General features: G+C 47.5%; 1 pseudogene; it reads left to right on the forward strand.

The window, feature by feature from the left end:
• The first annotated feature begins 981 nt into the window (after window positions 1–981).
• On the forward strand, window positions 982–23758 carry LOC136354522 (uncharacterized; annotated as a pseudogene).
• The last annotated feature ends 1292 nt before the right edge of the window (window positions 23759–25050 follow it).

Raw genomic sequence — 25050 nt, forward strand, 5'->3', positions numbered from 1 at the left:
AATTGGGAAGCGTTGGAGAAAGCAGCGAAGGACCTTCTGTATGACGAAGCGAAAGGATGCGACAAGGACTATTCGATGCTGCGCTCGGTGCTTGAACTTCTCAGATTGAAGGCCAGAAATGAATTGTCGGACACTAGCTTCAATGATTTGATGGATCTTTTGAGAGTTATGCTTCTTAAGCCGAACCTGCTACCAACGAACACATATCAAGTGTAGAAATTGATATGTCCATTTTCTTTAGGTGTTCAGAAGATCCATTCATGTGAAAATTATTGCATACTGTACAGCAAGAAATTCGCGGATTTAGACTCTTGCCCAACATGTGGGACGAGTCGGTACAAGACGGGTAACGGAGCCTCCGATGGAGAGGTGGTCGACAAAGATGATGCACCGGTGGATGAGAAAAAAAAGATTCCTAGGATGGTGGTGTGGTACCTACCAGTGAAAGATCGCCTAAAGCGGCTATATTCCAACCGTGATGATGCCAAGTTGATGGGATGGCACTAGGAGGGTAAGAAAAATGACGGTAAGATTCGACACCCTGCCGATGCTCGACTGTGGAAAAACTTTGAAGCACTACACCTGGAATTTGCAAAGGACCCGAGAAATGTAAGGTTTGCATTGAGCACGGACGGAATGAACCCGTTCGGTGACTTAAGCAGCACACACAGCACCTGGCCAGTGCTGCTAACCGTGTACAACTTGCCTACATGGATTTGCCAGAAGCGAAAGTATATTCTTTTGTCTATCCTTATACAAGGTCCAAGACAGCCTGGGATTAACATAGATGTGTTTCTGGAACCATTGATGGAGGACATGCAAGAACTGTGGGAGGAAGGGTTATGAATGTGGGACAAGTACCGTAGGGAACATTTTACTCTGCATGCCATCATATTCGTTACGATCAACGACTTACCGGCAAACTTTTCGCTCTCGGGCCAGTTTAAGGGAAAGTTCAGATGTCTCATATGTATCGACAAGATGTCGTACAAGTACCTCACCTCGTCAACCAAGGGTGTGTACATGCGTCATCGTCGGTTCTTACCTCAGAGGCATAGGTGCCATGTGAAGGCCAGATTATTCGACAATACAGTAGAGAACGATCTAGCTCCGGAAACACGAACTGGTGGCTCTGTCTTCGAGCTGACAAAGGATATTAAGGTTGTGTTCGGCAAGCCAAAGAAGAAGCCCATCAAGAGGAAGAAACGGACGGATCAGGAAAATACTGATGCACCTGTAGAGGAAAGTAACTTACCTTTTAAGAAGCACTCAATATTTTTCAGGTATCTGAATTACTGGAAAGACCTGGAGGTTCGTCATGCCATCGACGTAATGCACCTTGAGAAGAATGTGTTTGATAGCACCATTGGCACTTTACTGGACATCCTGAGTAAGACGAAAGATGGGTTGATGTCCTGGACCGACCTCGTCAATTTGGACATAAGGCATGAGCTTCACCCAAAAGAGCTGCCAAATGGGAAGATCGATATTCCTCCGGCTTGCTACTCACTAACACCAGAAGAGAAAAAAAAATTATGTAGATGCTTGCATAGTGTGAAAGTCCCGACTGGTTTCTCAGCGAACGTCAGAAAACTTGTATCTTTGAAAGATTTGACCATCTCTGGGTATAATGCTCATGATTGTCACAAGATGTTAACAGTCTTCCTGCCGATTGCTATAAGAGCGGTCAAGCCAGTTCACACTCGGTTAGTGATAACCAAGTTGTGCTACTTTTTCAATCGAGTATCACAGAAGGTTTTTGATCCTGAAGAGTTAGGACCCCTCCAAAAATTTGCAATCGAGACAGCGTGCCAGCTTGAGATGTTTTTCCCTCCAGCTTACTTTAACATGATGGAGCATCTGATTATCCACATCGTACCTCAAATTTTCGAGATTGGTCCCCTGTACCTACACCAGATGTGAGCGTACGAGAGGTACATGTCCGTCCTGAAAGGGTATGTCCGTAACCGAGCTCATCCGGAGGTATCAATGATAGAGGGGTACACAACTGAGGAGGTGGTAGAATGCTGCATTGATTACATGAAGGACGCCGAATCGATCGGTGTAACCCCCCTTTACACAAGGGCCGGTTAGTCGGGACGGGGATCATAGGAAAGAAAAGGTTTTATGATGAGGACTTCAAAGATGTAGCGGAAGCACATAGCAGCGTTTTGCAATAGTTCGCCATCGTCGAGCCGTACATTCAGGAACACATGAACAAGATAAGAGCCTGCAACCCTAGAAGAATGGCCATTTGGATATGTTAAGAATAGAAACGGAAATTTCCTGAATGGTTGAAGGAGAAAGATCTGCCGTTGGGTGAATCGCTGGAGGAAAAACTTTGCGCAGGCTAGCAAATGGCCCAACTAGCCTTGTGACCTCATGGCAAGGATACGACATCGGCGGATATAGGTTTTACACGATGTTCAAGGACAAGAAAAGCACAGCTTAGAATAGCGGAGTTCGGGTGGAGGCGTTTGACGCATCAGGTAAGAAGAAGTCTTGCTATGTGATCATACAAGACATTTGGGAGCTTGACTATGGCCTAAACATACCGATCCCAGTGCTACGATGCTAATGGGTCAGAGACACAACAGGCGTATCCATCGATAACTACGGCCTGATGATTGTGGATCGTAGCAAGCTAGGACACAAGGATGATCCGTGGTTTCTTGTTGAGTGTGTTGCTCAGGTTTTCTATGTGAATGACCCTTCGATATTGCAAATAATGGTCTGCGGGAGATACAGAACTGAGTTTACAAATGTAAGTCATCTTGCTCCTTAGATGTTGCAAATATTTCATTTAAGTCGATTGTAACACAAATCATTTGTCTTTTACTTTCCATAGCTCCCGAGCATCCATTATAATGCAAGCCGATTCGATCAGAAAACGCTTATCAACTTGTGCGCGGACTTGTGCCGGTTCATTCGTTGCGACATCTATAACCATCTAGGAGAGTTCCTGTCATGACCGGAATTAACCCAACGGGCGTTCCTTTCGTGCGTGTATTATTCCTTGTCCCAGGAGGCAAGGTACACCAAGAGTTGATACAATTCAGAGTTTAACAAGCGGAAGCGTAAATAGATAATTTATTACATGGGCGACGAAGGCCCAGCACACACAAAGACAAACGAGAAACAGCGGAAGACTAGGGCGACGACCACAGGCACTTGACGGCAGGCACGAGCTAGACACCAAAGCCTTCATCATCCAGGGGCTCCTCTTCTAGGTTGGGAAAAATTGAGCAAGACTGAGTACAACCACCGTACTCAACAAGACACACCCACAAGTGCATAATAAATGCAAGGGAGTACAAGGGAGTTATAATATAAAGGGTTAGGGTTGCAGTAAACAGCATTTAAAGATGCTTAGTTGCTCAAAGCTATTTTGTAAACACGATTCTAGAACTATGCAATATTATTTATCAAGGCCGTGAACCCACACGAACCTGCCTTAACCCCAGGCCTACGATGATTCAGATCGAACCGGCAACCCGACCCTGGGTCCCAGCTCGTCCCAAGCCAACCCAGGCCAACCATTCCACATTTTAGTTGTTAAGCAGGTTTTAAGAATTAAAACACTAACTTGGGTACATTGCTCGGCTTGCCCATAACCGAGGGCGCGGCTATTCGAATAGATTATACTCTGATCAGAGGTGTACATCTTTACCCACAAGACACATCTTCCTCACGTGCAACCACGTGCCACATACCACCACGGTATACAGACGGAAGACGTGACATAGTTTCCAACCCATCCTAGCCATAGACAAGAGTACCGACCCAATCCCACCTACGGCCGGAACCCCCGGGACAGGCAGGCAGGACTGAGCCCCTAGCAGCAGGACACCGGCCCTGTGCCACGACATCTCGACTACTGGGCCGCAGCTCGTGTAGCCTTCATTTGCCCTGGAGATGTCCATCGACCCCCGACTTCGTCCATCTCCATCCGTATACTTTTGTTTATAACCAGACTGAGCCACAAACTAAGCCTTACCCACTAGACATGTGGAAGTACGGTAGTGCTTTGCAACAGAGGCCCGAAGACCGGTCCTTATATGGCCGAGGTGCTACTATCAAAACCATGCACCCCGAGCCCAGCCTAAAACCATTTTGGGGATTTTGAATAGAGGGGGCGGTGTGAATCCAATTCCACAATACTCCAACAATTCCAAAGTGTCCAGGTGATATGAATATCCCAAAGTCTAGAGTTGTAAAACCGCCTAATGTTACCTAATTAATTAGCGAAGCATCTACCTAACATCATACTAGTGGTACCATGAGTAGAGTGTCCACTAGTTGGGGTTTTGTTTAATCTAGGGTGAACAAGGAAATAATAACAATAACAATAATAAGGTCATAACAAAGGTAAATAGGCATGGCTAAATAAAACAGTGATAACGCGGGAATTTAAATAAAGCGATAATGCAATAATTTAAATCAACATAATTTTATAAACTGGGATTCAATATGTTCAAAGATGATGTGACTTGCCTTGCTCGCTTTCCCAAACGTCGGCTTCAACCTCCACGAAGAGCGGATCTTCCGAAGCTGCAGCGTCTATACGACCAACGGAAAAGAAAAGGCTTTTACTCTAATAAACTCCATATAACAAGCAGAAACAAAGCACAAAAATGGGTTCTTGACTTCTTAAGGAAAAATTAGAGACTTGAACGGTCCAATTCCGAGTTCAAATGGCCAAGTTATGGCCATTTGAAGGTTATATGCTCTTTAAATGAATATTTGCAAATTTCTTCATTTAAATTTTAATTTAAAATTTGGATTTATTGCGTCAGCCGAGGGGAGGGGCGCGCGGACCGGGTCCATGGGAGTGGGGCCCACGCGGCAGCCTCACGGTCTACGGTGGACCGGGTGCACCCGGCTCACACCGGCCGGCGCCGTGGGTCCCACGCGTCAGCCGCACCCGAGGGCGCGGGCGGCTGACGGCCGGGCCCCACATGGCAGCCGCGGGGCGCGCCCGAAGGCGGCCACGCCGGCACAGCCGACGGGAGGGGGCGCACCCGCGCCCCGATGGTCGCCGCCGGCGACCACCGGCGCGGCGGAGCGGCGCCCGAGAGAGGGGAGGGAAGGGGGAAACGAATCGGCGGTCCACAGCTCACCCCGGGTCGACGGCGACGACGGGAACGGCGACCGGAGCGGAGGAAGGTGGCGGCGCGGCTCGGGTAGACGGGGACGGCGGCGTTCCGGCGGTCGGCGGGCGAAACGGAGGGGTGGACGAGGTCGGCGAGGTTGCGGCGAAACCGAAGGAGGCGGCGCCGAAGCGGGAGAAGGTCCGGGGCGACGACGGCGGCGGACTGGAGCTCGGCGGTGACGGCGGAGAGAGAGAGCGATGGCGCGAGCTCGATTCCGGCGGAGAGAGAGAGCGGCGAGTGGCGGAAACGGTGGAGGGAGGCACGGGGAGTGTTTATATAGGGTTGGGAGTGAGAGAGGGCGGCCGGATGAGGGGGAAACGGGCGCGGAAGATCCGGCCGCCACTGATGCGCCGGCGAGGTTTAGTGGGAAAGATTCCGAACGAATCCGAGGGAGAGAGGGAGGGAAAAAATGGGGGGAAAGAGGGAGGGAATCACGGGGAATATTTCCCCCCTCTTGATTGCACGCGGGGCAGACGGGAGCGGCGGGATTTGCGGCGGCGGCGGCGCTAGGGCACGGGCGAGGCGGCGGGAGCGGCGGGAGGAAGGGGATGACGGGTGGGCCCCACCCGTCAGCGAGGGTGGCGGACGGGCCCACCCGTCAGCGGCGCGCGCGCGGGGAGGAGGCCGAATGGGCCGCGGGGTGGAGGAGAGAGAGGGAAGGAGATGGGCCGAGCCGGCCCAAGAGGGGGAGGGGGGGAAAAGACTTTTTAGGATTTTTCTTTTTATAAAATCATTTTAACTTTGTTTATTTCTTAATAATTATTATTTGTGCTCTGAAAATTCCACTAAAATTTATTTACGCATTTTAGGCTTTTAGGAAATATACAAAAATCCTCCAAGTCTTATTTGACTTTTAACTTTGCACATCTTAATTGTGGGAGGCTTTCACAAGGATTTTAATTATTCTAGGCATAATTTCGAGGATGTATTTTAGAGTCATTTTGGGACGCGACAAACCTACCCCCCCTTAAACGGAATCTCGACCCCGAGATTCGGAAGAACTGACGAAGAGATCGGGATGGGCTGCCTTCAGCTCGTCTTCACGCTCCCAAGTAGCTTCTTCCTCGGCGTGGTTGCTCCATTGGACCTTGCAAAAACGGATTACCCGGTTCCTGGTCTTTCGCTCCATGGTGTCCAGGATTTTCACTGGCCTCTCCACGTAGGTCAAGTCTTCGCGAACTTCAATTTGCTCTGAGTCGGCCTGCTCGGATGGCACTCGAAGACATTTCTTGAGTTGCGACACATGGAACACATCATGCACGTTGCCCAAGGAGGCGGGCAGCTCCAACTGGTAAGCGACTTCTCCGCGCCGAGCAATGATACGGAAAGGACCCACAAACCGAGGTGCGAGCTTCCCCTTTGTCTGAAACCTGTGTACACCTCGCAAGGGCGTGACCCGAAGATACACAAAGTCATCCACTGCGAATTCCAGGTCACGGCGTCGGTTGTCTGCATAACTCTTCTGCCGAGACTGGGCCACCTTTAGATTATCCCGAATGGTTCTGACTTTAGCTTCAGCTTCTCTCAGGATATCGGTCCCGAACACTTGGCTTTCCCCAACTTGGTCCCACAATAGCGGTGTCCGGCATTTGCGCCCATACAACGCTTCATAAGGTGCCATTTGTATGCTGGCTTGGTAGCTGTTATTGTAGGAGAACTCGGCATAGGGGAGACTCTTATCCCAGGTATTCCCGAAATCTAGGACACATGCGCGAAGCATATCTTCTAGGATCTGATTTAGACGCTCGGTCTGTCCATCTGTCTGCGGGTGATACGCGGTGCTGAAATTTAATCGGGTACCCAGCTCTTCTTGGAGCTTCTTCCAAAAGTGAGAGGTGAATTGGCTTCCCCTATCGGATACAATTTTCTTAGGAACGCCATGGAGACTCACGATCCTAGCGAAGTAGAGCTCGGCTAGTTTGTTCCCTCCATAGGTGGTCTTCACATGAATAAATCGAGCTACCTTGGTTAATCGATCCACAACTACCCATATAGAATCATATCCACCTTGGGTTTTTGGAAGTCCGGTGATGAAATCCATCCCAATTTCATTCCATTTCCATTCTGGTACTTGGAGAGGTTGGAGAAGTCCGGCCGGTCGTTGGTGCTCTGCCTTGACACGCTGGCACACATCACAAAGGGCCACGAACTCTGCAATTTCCCGCTTCATACTAACCCACCAGTATTTCTCCTTCAAGTCTAAGTACATCTTCGTACTGCCAGGGTGGATGGAATAAGGACTTTCGTGAGCTTCCTGAAGTATCAGCTGTTTAAGTTCTCTGTTATCTGGAACGCATACCCGATTTCCGTTCCATAGGGTTCCGTGTTCATCCTCTGTGAAACCAGCGGCTTTACCTTGTTTCATATTCTTGAGGAGTCCATGCATGTCCGGATCGTTCTTCTGAGCCTCGCGGATTTGATCGAGCAAGGTGGGCTTGGCTTCCAACGCAGCCAAGAATCCGCGACCCACTATGCTTAGATTCAGGGCTTCCATCTGTTGATTAAGTTCGGGTGGAATGCCACGGACGTTAAGAGTGTTGCAATGGCTTTTTCGACTTAGAGCGTCGGCGACCACGTTGGCCTTACCAGGATGATAGTGAATTCCCACATCATAATCCTTGATGAGTTCTAACCATCTCCTCTGCCGAAGATTCAGATCCGACTGGGTGAAGATGTATTTCAAACTCTTATGATCAGTATATATTTCACAGCGATTCCCAATGAGATAGTGCCGCCAGATTTTTAGAGCATGAACCACCGCGGGTAACTCCAAATCATGGGTAGGGTAGTTGCCTTCATGAGGCCGTAGCTAGCGTGAGGCATAGGCCACCACATGACCGTCCTGCATGAGCACGCACCCCAATCCTTGGCGCGAAGCGTCACAATACACCATGAAGTCCTTGCGAGTATCCGGCAAGATTAACACTAGTGAGGAAACCAGCTTTTCTTTGAGAGTTTTGAACGCCTTCTCGCATTGCGGGCTCCACACAAATTTCTCCTCTTTCTTCAACAACTGTGTCATGGGTCGAGCGATTTTGGAGAAGTTCTCGATGAACCTCCGGTAGTATCCTGCCAAACCTAAGAAACTGCGAATTTGAGTGACTGTCTTGGGTTGCTTCCAATCGGTGACGGCGGTCACTGTTTCGGGATCCACAGCAACTCCTTTAGCGGATATCACGTGCCCTAAGAATTTGACTTCGGACAACCAGAACTCACACTTGCTAAGTTTGGCGTACAATTGATGTTCCCGCAACTTTCCCAACACCAGACGGAGATGGTGCTGATGGTCTTCCTCTGATTGTGAGTATACCAGAATGTCATCAATGAAAACCACAACAAACTTATCCAAGTATTCCATGAACACTTTGTTCATTAAGTTCATGAAGAAGGCAGGAGCATTGGTTAAACCGAACGACATCACCGTGAATTCATACAGTCCGTATCGCGTGGTGAATGCGGTCTTCGGAATATCTTCTTCACGGATGCGCAACTGGTGATATCCAGAACGAAGATCAATCTTGGAGAATACCGTGGCACCTTTAAGCTGATCGAACAGATCATCGATCCGGGGAAGAGGGTACTTGTTTTTGATGGTGACTTCATTGAGAGCTCTGTAGTCAACGCACATCCTCTTCGTCTTGTCTTTCTTCTCCACAAAAATCACAGGAGCACCCCAGGGGGAAGTTCTCGGATGTATATACCCCTTTTCTTTCAACTCTTCCAACTGTTTCTTAACTTCGGCCAGTTCATTTGCTGCCATACGGTAGGGTCGCTTGTACAGAGGAGTGGTTCCTGGAGCAAGATCTATCCGGAACTCAATCTCTCGCTTGGGCGGCATACCGGGTAGTTCTTCCGGAAACACGTCTCCGAACTCTCTGACAATGGGGATTTCTGACAGTCCTATCTGATGAAGTTCTGAACTACTGACAGAGGTTGGAGGTGCAAAGAAAACAACCGGTTGTTCCGGCCCTCGGTACAGAGTGACAGTGCGTCTTGCACAATCCACTACTCCTTGGAATTGAGCCAACCAATTCATCCCAAGGATCACATCCAAGTTCTTGGTGTCTAGAAGAATCAGATCCGAGGGAAAAGGAATCCCCTGAATTTCTATAGGGACGGCAGGACTATAATACTTTGCTGTCATAACCCCTCCAGGGGTGGTGATGAGTAGAGGGTTCCTAAGCCTTTCTACCCCCAACTGATTTCTCCCCACGAATGGCACAGATATAAACGAGTGGGAAGCTCCAGAGTCGAACAAAATGGTAGCAGGGATGGAATGGATGAGGAACGTACCAACGATGACGTCTGGAGTTGTCAGCACGTCCTCGGCCGTCACGTGGTTCACACGACCCCGAATGACATCCTTACCACCGTTGTTGGAGCAGGGAGGCGCTTGGCCTTGCTGGCGCCTCGACTTCGGGCATTTATCCGCAAAGTGCCCGGGCTCGAAGCAGTTGAAGCACAGACGCTGCGGACCTTGAACGTCCCTGCGGCCTTGACCAGACTGCGCGGCTGGCGTAGGAGGACGGGGCGCATGGGTCCCTTGCTGGCTCTGCTGTTGCTGCGGCTGTGGGACGCGCACCACGAATTGAGGTCGAGGCGCGGAGCGAGGTTGCTGCTGCTGCGAGGAAGATCCCCCTGGATAGGGATTGGTGTAGCGGATCCTTTGGTTAGCACCCTGTTGGTTGCGGAAATTCGCCAAGCGACGCTTGTGCGACTCCAGTTCCTTGTGCTTGGCTTCCAAGCGGATGCTTTTGTCCACCAGACGTTGGAAATCCGGATAGTCACCGGAGACTAGACGGACAGACAGCTCCGGGTCCATTCCTGCCAAGAACTTCTCTTGCTTCTCCTCATCTTCCCGCACATCCTCCGGGGCGTACCGGGCCAAGTTGTTAAACTCATGCAAATACTCCATCACGGAGCGGTTGCCTTGCTTCAACTCTCGGAACTCCCTTTTCTTAAGGGCCATGACTCCGGCGGGCACATGGGTCCTCCGGAAGGCGGCGGTGAAGCGGGCCCAAGTAATAGGCTGCCCCTCTGGCTGCGTAGCCTGGAAATGATCCCACCATAGAGATGCGGGTCCCTGCAGTTGGTGGGCGGCGAAGACGACTTTCTCCTCATCGCTGCACTGCACAGTGTCTAGCTTTTTCCCCACGGCATGCAACCAATCCAACACATCCACGGGGTTGTTGGAGCTAGAGAAGGTAGGTGGACGGATGCGTAGGAACTCGGCGAGTTTAGAGTGTTGTGGGGGTGGTGGTGGAGCATTATGTTGTGGCGGATTTTGGATGTGGTGGAGGAAAGCAGCCATCATGTTGGCCTGCTGGGTGAGGATTTGGGTGAGAATGGCGTTGGTGTCTGGTGGTGGTGGTGGAGGCGGTGGAGGAGGTGGAGGTGGGCTGCCATGGTTGTTGTGGTTGCTGCCTTCAAGTTGGTTGCCATCACTGGTGGCAGCATTTCTCCTGGTCGTCACCATCTGAAAACCCCACACAGAACCAGCAAACAGAGAGAGCTGACAATTAAAGCTAACCATCCACGACTACCATAACTCTTGAATTTATTACTGCTATTAAATTGGTTCATTAAAGTTCAAGTTGCTTAAGCAAATAAAATAAAGACAGGCTTCGACACAGTTATGCCACACACCGGCATAACCATGCCCCACAAGACCCCAACAAGAAGACAAACGAGAAAGAACACACGCGCAAGCCTACTAACTGCTCGTCTACCGCTGCGACGGGCCAGGACGGAAGGTGAGCAACAGCGCATCCTCCGTGCTACCGACGCTGGAGGCTTCCCCCTCCTGAGGAACCACGGGCGCGGGCTCGGCACGAGGGGTCTCCACGAAGCAAGTCCACGCTAGGGACTGACGAACAAGCTCGGGCCTGGAGGTGCTCTTGCAGGCGGTGATCTTCTGGCTGCGGCAGACGCGGCGACGCTTGGGGCGACAGACCTCTCCCTGGGCGATCTTGAGCTGATGCAGCTGCGCCTCCACTGCGTCTAGGTCCTTCTTCAGCTGCAGATTCTCCTGACGCAGCTCCAGGATCTTCAGGTTGTTCTCGACCATCCCACGGCGCACCATCTGATGGAAGTCGATACGAGCCGCGTCGTACGCCTCCACCATGCGCGCCAGGTGCATGATGGTAGCGTCATCCTCCGAGCTAGCATCCCGGAAGGTGGCGTAGTCGCGGGCTCCTCCGCGACGAGGGTGGTAGCGGTAGGGCGAGTGCTGCAGCTCGTCCGGGTAGCGCTGGTGAAGAGTGCCGATGGCGAGGAGAGCGGCGCTCTGGCAAGCGGCGGAGAAAGAATCTCCACCCGCGGTGACTGCCAACGAAGTCCGCTCGGGTGAGCCAGTGAGGATCACTGCAGTAACCTCCCAAGAAGCGTGGGGCTCTGCATCGTCACCCTCCTGCTCCGGAAGCGGCCTGCCCTGGTAGTCCACTCCATGCGGATACCCCAGGACAACGCACATACCCCGCAGCTCCAAGACGAAACCAGTCATGTCCAGACCACGACGACTGACGCTGCCGGCCATCTACAAACAAAAACAAAAAGAAAAGCAACATTTAAAAGTCAGATTTTGGCGATAAATGAAGCAGCAGGACAGAGAGAGACTAGAGAGTTTTCACAAATAGCAAAGGATTTTTATTTTTGATAATATTGCTAAGGCTTGGGATCTACGGCTCGTCCTAGGGTCAAGGGGGCTCTGATACCAACTTGTCACGACCGGAATTAACCCAACGGGCGTTCCTTTCGTGCGTGTATTATTCCTTGTCCCAGGAGGCAAGGTACACCAAGAGTTCATACAATTCAGAGTTTAACAAGCGGAAGCGTAAATAGATAATTTATTACATGGGCGACGAAGGCCCAGCACACACAAAGACAAACGAGAAACAGCGGAAGACTAGGGCGACGACAACAGGCGCTTGACGGCAGGCACGAGCTAGACACCAAAGCCTTCATCATCCAGGGGCTCCTCTTCTGGGTTGGGAAAAATTGAGCAAGACTCAGTACAACCACCGTACTCAACAAGACACACCCACAAGTGCATAATATATGCAAGGGAGTACAAGGGAGTTATAATATAAAGGGTTAGGGTTGCAGTAAACAGCATTTAAAGATGCTTAGTTGCTCAAAGCTATTTTGTAAACACGATTCTAGAACTATGCAATATTATTTATCAAGGCCGTGAACCCACACGAACCTGCCTTAACCCCAGGCCTACGATGATTCAGACCAAACCGGCAACCCGACCCTGGGTCCCAGCTCGTCCCAAGCCAACCCAGGCCAACCATTCCACATTTTAGTTGTTAAGCATGTTTTAAGAATTAAAACACTAACTTGGGTACATTGCTCGGCTTGCCCATAACCGAGGGCGCGGCTATTCGAATAGATTATACTCTGATCAGAGGTGTACATCTTTACCCACAAGACACATCTTCCTCACGTGCAACCACGTGCCACATACCACCACGGTATACAGACGGAAGACGTGACATAGTTTCCAACCCATCCTAGCCATAGACAAGAGTACCGACCCAATCCCACCTACGGCCGGAACCCCCTGGACAGGCAGGCAGGACTGAGCCCCTAGCAGCAGGACACCGGCCCTGTGCCACGACATCTCGACTACCGGGCCGCAGCTCGTGCCTGCCGTCAAGCGCCTGTGGTCGTCGCCCTAGTCTTCCGCTGTTTCTCGTTTGTCTTTGTGTGTGCTGGGCCTTCGTCGCCCATGTAATAAATTATCTATTTACGCTTCCGCTTGTTAAACTCTGAATTGTATCAACTCTTGGTGTACCTTGCCTCCTGGGACAAGGAATAATACACGCACGAAAGGAACGCCCGTTGGGTTAATTCCGGTCGTGACAGTTCCATGATCCTCATAGCGAACTTGCTACGCACCCCAAATTCAAGAACCTAAGGGAGTGGGAGAGGGAACATGCTGTGGACTAAAAGGTTTATTTGTCGCGGGGATACTTGTAACATTACAAACACTATACATTCTATGTAATTTGATTTAATTTGATGTTTGTAACTAAGCTCGGTCAATTTTTGGCTAATTTTCCATATATTCTCCCGTGCGGTCAAATTATACCGACTGCACGGGATAATAGGTTATCATAGACGGCTAGCATGTGCTAGGGCGATGGCACGAATTATCCCGTACGGTCGCCCTAGCACATGCTAGCCGTGGGGGATAACCTATTATCCCGTGCGGTCGGTATAATTTGACCGCACGGGATAATAGATTATCCCATGCGGTCGGCCTTATTGCACCGCATGGGATAATCGATTATCCCGTGTGGTCGGCCCGCCCGCACGCGAAAATAACAATTTCCCAGACGAGGAGCTGCAGGCGGGCCGAGCGACCGCACGGGATAATCAATCCAACCGCCCGCAAAAATGCGTTTTGTAGTAGTGGTTACCAACCCTCACTTCCAAACTCAGCCTAAGATGATAATACAAGCAAAGACCTCAAAAAGCGACACCATATAATGTGCCATCGCTTGACAAAGGAGGCATAATTGGAAAGTGAGCGATGTAGCTGGAGAGACATTTTCATAGTAGTGTGACTATGAATTCCGTCATATTGACATCCTTGTAGGTAACTCGATCGTCAGAGGCAATGACGATTGTGGAAACAATATTTTAGCAATATAAAGGGAATAGCGCACGAGACCTAAAAGTGGATGGATGCGGAGACAAAGGATTTAGATAGGTTCAGGCCCTCTCAATGAGAGGTAATACCGTACTCCTATTTGGGGATTTGAATCCACTGGGTGTCTTATAGATCTGACGATCTGATTGTGTGTCACCTTATATAGGATGGGGGGGGGGGCATGATTACAAGATAGAAACCTTAACCAATCCGATATCGGTTTCCTAAATCTACTTTACAATATTATCAAACCAAGACTTTAGGCCGTTCCATAATATACAAGGAAACGTAATACCCAAGTCATGATCTGTTACATATTCCATAGATATAAGTTATCCCCTATAACTAGTCGGATTACCATGTCGTGTGGGTATGGGGTACCTATAATCTCCACAGTAGCCCTTGAGACCTTCACAGTCGAAAAGATAATCTTCTCTCGAACTAGATTACTCCAAAGCCGAGTGTTTCAATCATCTTCGCCATTGTCTCCTGAGTACTTTTACCAAATCAGAAGACTGTGGAGGGCTGAAAAATAATTAAATGAAAATTTAGGTGCATCGACTAGATGTACCTAATAGGTGTAGCCCCGACTACGTGGTTACTTGAACAAACCAAGCATAGTCAAGGAATAAATAACATGATCCGAGTGATATACCAACTGCTTTGTAAAATATGATGCGCGCAACCTAAAGTTGACTACATCATTGAAAATAAAATAGCTATAAAGAAGCTTATATGCTGTGAATAAAGAAATTTCTAAAGTATTGGGCACACACCATGCACACATTGCTTTAACAGATGTGCTTAAGTCTCTAAAAGACACATGGTTGCACCACACCCAAAAATATATGGCATATGTGGTATGAAATCCGAGTAAATAAACTCATAAAGGATTTACCAACAGCCTAGAAAATGACTGGAATATATAATCAGCCTAAGCCATAATATTGGTTAATAAGAAATGCACACTTACGTGGCAAAAAAGCAACGATACTGTACCAATCAATTGCTTTATAAACCCAAACAGCGCCATGACTTATATAAAAAAGTCAGCGGGATAGCGATATAAAGCCTCACTATTTGATACCTTTTAAAATGCATTCTACCAACTCCTAAATAGTTGAGTAACAGCGGTATAAAAGGATTTTAAGGTATTGGGCACTTGATCACGCGCACTTTTGCCTAAGCAAAAAATGCCTAAGTCCCTAAAAGAACGTGACATGCCACACCTGAAAATATGGGTTGTAGACATATTAGGCCTAGACCTAAAGTATGTCTACCGGTGCCCTTAAAATATGACGTATAGAACACACCAATTAATATGATCCCAAGTGATAAATATCCTGGGTGATGTAGATCATGCATATCTCATCTGAGTGGGTTCTGATCTGAGTAATTATCCCTCATGGAGAATACCAAAATAGATGTGATAATTGAATCCCGACTGGCGCAAGTACTCAGTTGATGGCCCTCGTGGGAAATAATGAATAGTCCAATCGTTGAGCATGACCATGAATCCATGTTGAATGTAACCAGAATAAGTCCGAACTAAAAATATGATCCTTGTGTTTGAGCTAGGAAGCCCCTATGCATGTAGCTTATCCTTTTGTTGTAGTCACAAATGTCCATTGATGGTAGCTGACACAGTTGGCATGTAGACGAAATGACCAACATGAGGATGATATCACCCATCAAAGCCGGCGGAGATGTTGATGGTGCTAAAGACAATGACACCAATCAAAGGTGACGAAGTCACATAGCCATGGAGGCGAAGAAACCAGTCGGCGGCAGACAAGTTAGCCAATAGTGAAGACAAAGGCGCCCAGCAACGGCGACAGAGTTGTGCAGCTATGGCAGCGAAATAATAAGTCGATAACAGACGAGGTGCCCGGTGAAGAAGACGAAGACGTCCATCAGTAGAGGCATAATAAGCAAGCCGTGAAAACGAAGACATCATGGGTGGCGGCGGAGGCAAGCCGGTGGTGAAGACGTGGACGCTCATCAATGGCAATGGCGAAGTCCATCAATCATGCAAAAGAAGAAAACAATCGGTGACGGCAAATGCAATCGGCGATAATGACAATTGGCGGCAATAGAGATAGCCGGCTATGATGACGAAGTTGCGCATCAACGGCAACAGAGTAGGTATAGCCCAAGAGGCATGGTAGGATGTTGATGAAGATAATGGTATTGTTGATCCAATCAAGTAGTGTAGTAGTCAATGATAACGATAAGGTCTCCCATCGGTAGTTGCATAGCAGGCCAACCGTGAAGACGAAATAAGAAGTCGGCGATGATAGAAGCAACCGAAGGCGAAGACGTCAGGGCCGATGAAGTAGAGGTGCTGGTGATGAAGTAGAGGTGCTGGTGATAATATCAAAGCTCGAGTAGTTTCCTTGACGCTAGCGTGTGCGTATTGTAGATTGATGCAACGCCTCTTGATTTATGAAGATGACTGTAGAACTTGGTGTCTGTTGTAGATGCTTCACTTGGAGAAAAGTAGATGATGTTGTCCAACTCGTTGAATCTGTGTTAATTGGTTGATAACTCCAAACTCCCGGACATGTAGATAAAATCTCAAACTTGATACTTGAAAATTTTGGAGTAGATTGTGGCGGCGATGGAGAAGCCAAAATTGCCGGAGAAATAATTGGAGTTGATGAAGTAGAAAGCTTGCTCGGAAGTGAAGACGAAGATATTGACTCATTGGCTTGTTAATTGATTGCTTCATGTTGACATAACATCTGTCGAATTTTGAGTCTTGTATTTGTGTAGCCCCGACTCTAGAACTGAAGCTTCTTGTTGTCGAGTGGTCATTGCTTAATTGAAGATACGTGTTGAAGATGTCTGAGTAGAATTCTTAAAAATTGTAGAAGCACCACTTGTTGTAGTAAAATAACACGGCATCATATTTCGTGATGCATGCCGAGATGTCGAGGCTCTTGTAGACGTCGTGGTTGGTGAAGTAGCAAATCTTGCGAAGTAGAGGCAATAGAGTTTGCCGGTGCAGAAGACAATGAAGATGTAGTCGCTCCACCATGGTGGTAAAGTTGCATAGCCGTGATGACGTGAAGATGAGTCGGCGGCAACAAAAGCAAACCGGTGCGAAGACGCATAATAGTGAAGACAAAAAATCAGTTGACGGCGAACGAGATGACTGGTGGAGAAGATGACAACGCTAATTAACGGTGAAGATGGCACGTAGCCTTGGATGCGAGGAAACTAGTCGGCGTAGGACAAGGCGGTCAACATTGAAGACGAAGACGCCCAACAGTGACAACAGAGTTGTGCAGCCATGGCGGTGGGATAATCATTCGGCAATTGACGAGGCGACCGTAGTGGTGATGAAACCAGTCAGCGATGGAAGAAGTAGAATGATGATGAAAACGAAAACTTCCTTGAAGCCAGTCGTGAAAGTGAAGACACCTTGGACGACGGCGAAGGAAAGCTGGTGGTGAATACAATGATGACCATCGACGACTGTGTGACCATCAAGCCATGTAGGGGAAAACACCAGTCAGCGGCGACGAAGGCAAGCCGGCGGTGAAGACGAAGACGTTTGGTGGAGAAGATGATAACTCCAATAAATGATGATGAAGACGCGCAACCATGGAGGCGAAGAAACTAGTCGGCATCATAAAAGATAGGTATTAGTGAAGATAAAGGTGTCCAGCAGTGACGACGGAGTTGTGCAGCCATGGTGGCGAGATAATCAGTCGGCGGTAGACAATATGACCAGAAGTGAAGACGATGACGCCCAATAATGGTGGTATGACCAACCAACCATGTAGGCAAAGACACCAGTTTGCAGCGACGGAGGCAAGCCGATAGTGATGTTGAAGATGCCCATCAATGGTGGTGTGACGAACCAACCGTATAGGTGGAAACACCAGTCGGCGGCGACGGAGGCAAGCCGGCAGTGATGATGAAGATGGCCATCAACGGTAGTATGACCAACCAACCATATAGGAAGAAACACACGTCGGCGGCGGCGAAGGCAGCCGATCGGTGAAGATGTAGACGCCCAACAACGGTGGTGTGACCATCCAACCGTATAGGCGAAAACACTAGTTGGCGGTGACGGAGGCAAGCTGGTGGTGATGATGAAGATGCCCATCAACGGTAGTGTGACCAACCAACCGTATAGGCGGAAACACCAGTCGGCGGCGGCGAAGGCAGCCGGTCGGTGAAGATGTAGATGCCCAACAACGGTGGTGTGACCATCCAACCATATAGGCGAAAACACCAGTCGGCGGCGACGGAGGCAAGCCGGCGGTGATGATGAAGATGCCCATCAACGGTGGTGTGGCCATCTAATTGTATAGGCGGAAACACCGGTCGGCGGCGGCGAAGGCAGCCGGTCGGTGAAGATGTAGACGCCCAACAACGGTGGTGTGACCATCCAACCGTATAGGCGGAAACACCAGTCGGCGGTAACGAAGGCAGCTGGTCGGTAAAGATGTAGTCGCCCAACAACGGTGGTGTGACCATCCAACCGTATAGGCGAAAACACTAGTCGGCGGCGACGGAGGCAAGCCGGCGGTTATGTTATGACTGATCCATTCCTAAAGCGTAGGGGATAAGCTTAAAGCCATGAATCCCTATTATGCATATGTATATCTAGATCCTGCAGAATAAACAAACATATAGGATGGGTAGTATCTGATGTAAATACAGTACTTGATGAAAGTTCAAGTATTTTAAGATGTTTATAAATATGTATATCTCCTCTTGTCAATTTTGATTTCCCTGAGAAGATGACTCTTTACGTTTAAACACTCTGCCCGACTAGTCATAGTCCCCAAGCACCGGCAGTCGGCCAATGCACTTCCCAAACATGCATATGAGTGACATGAGTTCGTCATTAATGGAACTGAGTTTCATGGATCAGAATTTACTACCCGGGTACTTTTGCAATTGTTAAGAGCAGAAAATAAATTATCTTATCTCTATGCTTTTGATTTCTTCCAAGTAATACTTAGCACCTTGCGTTACTCGGTCTATCCAACGAGTCCCCGGGTGCTAGGAATCGGCCCAAAGGCAACTATCCATAGACAAACCAAACGGAAAGCATAGGAAGATAGAACTCCATAACTCGATAGTTACTTTATTTTTACTTGGATCATTTCGCAAGCAATCAAGATAAATATTATGAAAAATTGTTGAAAAATATGATATAACATCCGTAGCCCTCGACTCACTAATCAATGGAGAACCAATTGGTGTAGTGAGGCAGCGGAAAAAAATATCAAATAAAGAAGAAAAATAAATGGTGACTTAGCTTTTTAGTGTTCCCCCGGTAATAGCAGATGTAGCCGATGTGTGGAGAAAGTCGTCCATCAATCCCAATAAAAACACCAGTCGGCGGCGATGGCAGCCGCCGGAAGTGAAGACATGGTCGCCATCAACAACGGCAGCGGATTACACCAACCGTGGAGGCGAAGAAACCGGTCGGCAGTGATGACGGCGGCCAGCGATGAAGGTGTAGATGCCCAACAACGGTGGTGTGACCAACCAACCGTGTAGGCGAGGACACTAGTTGACAGTGGACGAGGCGGCCGGTCAGTGAAGACGATGATGTCCATCAGCAGCGGCGCAATATGCCAGCCGTGAAGGCGAAGAGGCTTGTCGACGGAAGATGAGGCAGCTGGCAGTGTAGAATATGTCATTATCAGCCATGGCGATAAAGACAACATGTTTGGATAAATCCAATACACGGTATGGTAGGCGGAGCCTGCAGCTTGATTAATGTCATCGGCTGTCACCACAGCATTTGATAAACAAAGGTGCTGGTGATCTCCGTTCCCGTGCGTGCCATCGGCTGGCACGGCATGGCTTGACCTCAATCCGTCCGATATATGCAAACACAAAAAATACCAGGATGGTCAATTTATTAGTAATAAAAAAGATATATGCCTTACAGTCTGATTAGAGAAATCATGCATGTTAATTGATCTCTATATTGATCTCATAGAGGCTTGGACGTCAGATCAGATGCATCCATGTTGTCCCTGTAATGCACGAAGCGTTGTTGAAGGACTCGGCATCCCAGGAGGCAGCTAGCTTGATCTCAATTGCCGTCGATATATGCGTGTCAAACAAAAATATGACGAAGATCAATATGTGTGATTAAAGATCAATCTAACAAATATGTATTGAAACAACAAACCCGGTTATTCTCACGATGTCAAAATCCAGCTGAAGCGAAGGACCATGCCGGAGATGAACATGATACTGGTAGCACTAGATATTAATTCCATCACACTTTGTTGATGGGAAACTGTCACGGCAGCAACATCTGTAGCAGGGAGTTCAAAGCAGAAGCCAGTGACCCAGCCTATGAATCGGCCTAGACGGGAGAAGCAGCCCAACTCCCATTTCCCTGCAAGTGTGTGGACCAAATAGTAATTGGCTGGGCCACTGTCAGTGAGTGAGAGAGGCTGTGTAGTGCGATGCTATATAAGCCGGCAGGATTGAGAGGAAGGGGATCAAATCATGTAATCGAACAAACTCAAATTCAATTCCATCTCTCTCCTGTTCAATTCTGTTCTGTTCTTCTCCTTCTTCTTCTTCCTCAAGCCATCTCTCTCAATCTCTTTCCTTCTCTACTCGACCGAATCTCTCCTATGAATTCGAGACCGTGACAATTTGGTATCCAGAGCAATTTCGATCCTGGAGAAGCCACGATATACTTCCCGTTTGCAACTTCAAGTCGAAGCGATGGAGGAGCAGAACATTGATTTCGGCAAGGTGTTGATGGAGATCCAGGAGTCCTTGGTGACGCTGAATCGTGCTCAAGGCGAAACTCAAGCAGCGCTCGTCAAGCTAGATCACGGAGTAAGCAGTTGGAGACCTCAAGTAGAAGCAGCAGTTCAGGAGCTACATGAGGAAGTCGGCGATCTTCGTCAGCAACTGGATCTCGTCGGCAAAATGAAGCAGGCTTCTCCGGTGATGTCTTCCCCTCGAGTTCCGTTGATGGACGAGGAAAGGAAGGCGCCGCCGCTGCCTACGCCGCCAACTTCATCTCAAGCTGCCACGGCGGAAGGTGGAAGCAAAGTGGCCGGTGGCTGACTGCATGCTCATGAACACCGGGGAAGGGTACTGGGGATGAACACAACCCTAGGCCCGACTGCGGTCAAGGGTGCGTATGAATCTCCTTCCACATCTCTGAAAAATTTTGATCAATTTGAGTTTGGGGGTGGGGAATATGATGGGGATCAGTTTGGGCGTCAGTATAATCACAGGGTTCCTAAGTTAGATTTCCCTAAGTTTGATGGAACAGACCCAGAGGATTGGAAAATGAGATGTGAACATCATTTTGATGTGAATAATACTTTTCCAGGGTTGTGGATTAGAATAGCCACAATTTATTTTTCGGGTAGGGCAGCTTCCTGGTTACGATCTTCTAAGGCTCATGTTAGATTTCCTGTGTGGGAGAATTTTTGTATTGCTGTGTCACACAAATTTGATAGGGACCAACATGAAACTCTCATTAGGCAGATGGATAGTATTAAGCAGACAGGAATAGTTTGGGAGTATTATGAGAGATTTGATGAATTAATGAATCAATTGCTGACATATGATCCTCTTCTGAATATGCGATATCTAACACATCGTTTTACTGAGGGACTGTGTCGAGAAATCAGGAATACAGTGCTGCTGCAACGTCCTAAAGATTTGGAGAATGCTTTGGCAGTAGCAATGTTGCAGGAAGAAGTGATTTCCGAGGCAACGACAGGGTCAGTTCCAAATCTGAAGAAAAGTGATGGTGGAAATTTGCAGATTCGGCCAAATGTTGCATTCAAGGGAGCATTACCATTACCCTCGCCTCCAAATCGTGGAAGTGGCTCTGGTGTTTTGAATCGATCAGAGGATCGTAAGTTTCTTCACAATACCGAGACTGGTAACAGTAATGATAAAATTTCTACACTGAAGGCTCAGCGTAGAGCTCAGGTGTTATGTTACATATGTGCAGTGAAGTGGTCTCCAACACATAAGTGTGCAAACACTATACAACTGCATGCAGTTAAAGAATTGCTCACAGTTTTGCAATCTGATTTGCTCTCTGATCCGGATATTTTCAAAGGAAATGACGGTCTGGACATTCCTGGATTGATGTCAATTTCAGTTCAAGCTATACAAAGGCTTTGAAACAGTGGGCTGTATGAGAATGTTGGGCTATGTTCAGGGTAAAGAAGTGCTCATATTGGTTGATTCAGGTAGTACAACTAGCTTTATTACCTCTAAGATTGCTCAAACCTTGCAAGGCGTTGTAACTCTTGAACCACCTGTACAAGTGAAAGTAGCAAATGGTTCCATACTTACTTGTCTTTCTTCAGTACTAAGGTGTGAATGGATGACTCAAGGATGGGTGTTTTATACTGACTTAAAGGTGTTAAATCTGGGAAGCTATGACATAATTTTAGGCATGGATTGGTTGATGGCTCATAGTCCTATGCAGGTTGATTGGGTTAACAAGCTCTTGACAGCTTCCTGGAGAAAGGAATCCAATACATTACAGGGTATTTTGTCAGAAACTGAACAGTGTTCTCAACTCTCTTCTCAACAGTTTTTGGAGTTGAAGGATAGACAGGCCATCTCTCACCTGATTCAGTTGTGCACACTATCAGAATCTTCAGACAAGGAGCAAATTCCAGTGGAAATTCAACAAGTGCTAGCAGAGTTTGCACAGGTGTTTGAAGAACCTTCTGGATTACCACCGTTCAGGGTTTTTGATCATACAATTCCACTCATGCCAGGAGCTACTCCAGTCAATGTGCGCCCCTACCGTTATACACCTGCTCAAAAGGATGAGAATGAAATGCAAGTCAAGGAGATGTTAACCAAGGGTATCATTCAGCCGAGTTCCAGTCCATTTTCATCCCCAATGTTGTTAGTCAAGAAAAAGGATGGTACCTTGCGTTTTTGTGTTGATTACACATTTGAATGCCATCACGGTTAAAAATAAATACCCTCTTCCGATTATTAATGAGTTGCTTGACGAATTGTCAGGGGCTCATTGGTTTACTAAGCTGGATTTAAGAGCTGATGAACATAAGACGGCATTTAAAACCCATCATGGTCATTTTGAATTCAGGGTTATGCCGTTTGGTCTTACTAGTGCTCTAGCAACTTTTCAAGGCTGTATGAACAATGTCCTATCTCCTTTGTTGCGCAAGTTTTTTCTGGTGTTTGTGGATGATATCTTGATTTACAGTAAGACTCTTGGTGATCATGTTAAACATCTTCAGGCTGTCTTGCAAATTCTTACTAAACATCAACTTAAGGTGAAAAAGAGCAAATGTTCCTTTGCTCAACAGAGATTAGCCTACTTGGGTCATATTGTTAGCCCTAATGGAGTATCAACTGATGAAGAGAAGGTTCAGGTTGTCAAGGACTGACCAATTCCAACATCAGTAAAGTTGTTAAAGGGGTTTCCTGAGTCTGACTGGATATTACCGCAAGTTTGTCAGACATTATGGCTTGTTAAGTAAACCTTTGACCAATTTACTACGAAAAGGGCAGCTCTATGTGTGGACTGCAGAAACTGAACAAGCTTTTCAGGCTCTTAAACAAGCTTTAATCACTGCTCCTGTCTTAGCTATGCCTGATTTCAATGAACCTTTTGTGGTTGAAACTGATGCTTCTAACAAGGGAATTAGGGCTGTTTCGATGCAAAAGAATCACCCAATTGCCTTCTTAAGTAGAGCTTTGGGTACTCGACATCAAGGATTATCTACCTATGAAAAGGAGAGTTTAGCAATCATGCTGGCAGTGGAACATTGGCATCCTTATTTGCAACATGCTGAGTTTTTCATTCGTACAGATCATAGGAGTTTATCTTTTCTGGATGATCAACGGCTTACCACCCCATGGCAGCATAAGGCTTTAACAAAATTGCTTGGTTTGCGTTATAAAATCATCTACATCCACCTCATTCTGTTCTTGAACTTGTAGCTGTTTCTTCAGTTGTTCCAGATTGGATTCAGGAAGTCATTGCTGGTTATGATTTTGACCCTGATGCTTTAAGTAAAGTTCAGACTCTTTGCATCAGTGCAGCTGCGGTTCCAAACTTTACTCTTAAAGGAGTGCTATATTTCAAGAACAGGATGTGGATAGGTAACAATACTTTACTTCAACAAAAGATTTTGGCTAACTTGCATACTGCACCAGTTGGGGGTCATTCAGGCATTCATGTCACTTATCAAAGGGTGAAACAACTATTTGCTTGGCCTCACTTGCGCACTACAGTTATGCAGTTTGTTACTGCTTGTTCTGTTTGTCAACAAGCCAAATCAGAACATGTCAAGTATCTAGGAATGTTGCAACCACTGCCTGTACCTGAACATGCTTGGCAAGTTGTTTCTTTGGATTTTATTGAGGGCTTACCAAAGTCAGCTACCTTCAATTGTATCCTGGTGGTAGTCGACAAGTTTTCCAAGTATAGCCATTTTGTTCCTCTTTCTCACCCTTTCACAGCTATGGACGTGGCCGAAGCTTATATGCAGTTTATTCATAAATTGCATGGATTACCTCAGTCACTCATTTCTGACCGTGATAGGATCTTCACAAGCACCCTGTGGACTACTCTATTCAAATTGGCTAGTACACAACTCCGGTTGAGTTCTTCTTACTATCCTCAAACTGATGGACAGACGGAGCGAGTGAATCAATGTCTTGAGACTTTCCTTCGCTGCTTTGTGCATGCTTGTCCTTCTCAGTGGAGTCGATGGCTGGCTCTAGCAGAGTATTGGTATAATACTTCCTTCCATTCAGCCTTGGGAACTACTCCATTTGAAGTATTATATGGACATAAGCCACGATATTTTGGTTTGTCAGCAAATGCAGCTTGTCAGTTGTCACGCCCAGAATTTCTATCCAAAATTCCAAACGCTTACATGTGTGTAAACCCTCGTCCAGGAATCACCCGAGGCACACAATAACAAATTGATAATAGAGTGCAATTATTACTCTAATTAATAAGCGAATATAAAGTCATTACAGAGGTAGATAGTTCCTCTCAAACAATAAAGTTCTAAGCAGCGGAAAATAAAATAAACAGCGTAGGCGACTCCATTCCACAAGCAGCTTGACCAGGGCTACGCCTAATCCTCCACACCTTCAGCATCACTATAGAACTCCTCCTCTGATGAATGATTGCAAGGTGAGTATATGACATACTCAACAAACCACGCAGCAAATATGCAAGTGCAGGGGATAAGAAAGGAAGGCACAATA

The sequence above is a fragment of the Oryza sativa genome, chromosome 12 (assembly GCF_034140825.1).
Source record: "Oryza sativa Japonica Group chromosome 12, ASM3414082v1".
NCBI lineage: Eukaryota > Viridiplantae > Streptophyta > Magnoliopsida > Poales > Poaceae > Oryza > Oryza sativa.